Source organism: Rutilus rutilus (assembly GCF_951802725.1).
Source record: "Rutilus rutilus genome assembly, chromosome: 25".
In the NCBI taxonomy this organism is placed as follows: Eukaryota; Metazoa; Chordata; class Actinopteri; order Cypriniformes; family Leuciscidae; genus Rutilus; species Rutilus rutilus.
Genome location: NC_140229.1, coordinates 565509 through 567192, shown reverse-complemented (window position 1 = coordinate 567192; position 1684 = coordinate 565509).

Here is a 1684-nt window from a genome sequence, read left to right as displayed (position 1 = left end):
TTCATATTTTTGTGGAAACTGTGACTTTCTTTCAGGATTCTTCCCAGCTAACACAGATATATTCTCAGAACGTTTTGCTGACATTCCGTCATGAAAGTGTTATTTCTGAATGTTCTTAACGGACAGTTTTTAAAATGTTTTAAAATGTTTTTTCTCGGTTATGTGAATGTTAAAGGGGATTTATTATGCCTCTTTTTACGAGATGTAATATCAGGAGTCCCAGAATGTGTGTGTGAAGTTTCAGCTCAAAAACCCCTCGGATCGTTTATTACTCCATGTTGTAAATGCCGATTTTGAATGGAAGGAAAAACATGCTGTTTTCCTGCATGTGTCTTGAAATGCAAATGAGCTGCTGCTCCGCCCCCTATCCAGAAGAGGGCGGAGCCTGTACAGCTCGTGCATCGGATACTCTGGCAAAAACAAAAACATCTGTTTGGTTTATTATAATCTCTATCACGGTCACGCTAACGTGACATTGCAGTTCTTCATCATCATGAAAGTTTATTATCTGCATGCGTTTTAAAGCCACATCAGTCTAAACTTCAGAAAGAAGGTTTTCTGAGCGCACACACACCAGAATCACACACACAGAGAGCTGGATGTCAGACGGAGCGTCCCGTGAGTATTGGACTCAGTTCTCTTTCACGGCTTATTGTGCTCAAACTGTCAAATACATGAGGTTATGTCAAAAACACACTGAGTTCACAAACACAGTCGGTTATGTATGTGAGCGTAAACAGCAGGGAAAGAAATCGCATGTGTGTATTAGATCTGTGTATTAAAGTGACAGCAGCGTAATATACAGAACCTACTGCTATAAATGCTGTTAATATGAATCAAACAACTAAAGAAAAGTCACTGCTCTTGACTGAATAACTTTAGTAGCTTTAATAAGAATACATCTCTTACTTGGATGCTGCTGTTAAAAGCTCTGGCGAGGAGATAAACATGGCGGACTGTGTACTGCTCACTGAGGGCGGAGCTATGCTAATAGGGCGGAGTCCGTCAGCAGTTGTGGGCAGGTTTATGCTAATAGGGTGGAGTCCGTCAGCAGTCAATGGCGGGTCTATGCTAATAGTGTGGTGTCCGTCAGCAGTCGTGGGTGGGTCTATGCAAATAGGGTGGAGTCAGTCAGCAGTCAATGGCAGGTCTATGCTAATAGTGTGGTGTCCGTCAGCAGTCGTGGGCGGGTCTATGCTAATAGGGTGGAGTCAGTCAGCAGTCAATGGCGGGTCTATGCTAATAGTGAGGTGTCCTTCAGCAGTCGTGGGTGGGATCTATGCTAATAGGGTGGAGTCGGTCAGCAGTCATGGGCGGGTAATGCTAATAGTGTGGTGTCCGTCAGCAGTCGTGGGCGGATCTATGCTAATAGGCAGAGTCTGTCAGCAGTCATGGGCGGGTAATGCTAATAGTGTGGTGTCCGTCAGCAGTCGTGGGCGGGTCTATGCTAATAGGAAGAGTCCGTAAGCAGTCGTGGGTGGGTCTATGCTAATAGGCAGAGTCCGTCAGCAGTCGTGGGCGGGTCTATGCTAATAGGCAGAGTGCGTCAGCAGTCATGGGCGGGTCTATGCTATTAGGCAGAGTCTGTCAGCAGTCGTGGGCGGGTCTATGCTAATAGGCAGAGTCTATCAGCAGTCGTGGGTGGGTCTATGCTAATAGGCAGAGTCTATCAGCAGTCGTGGGC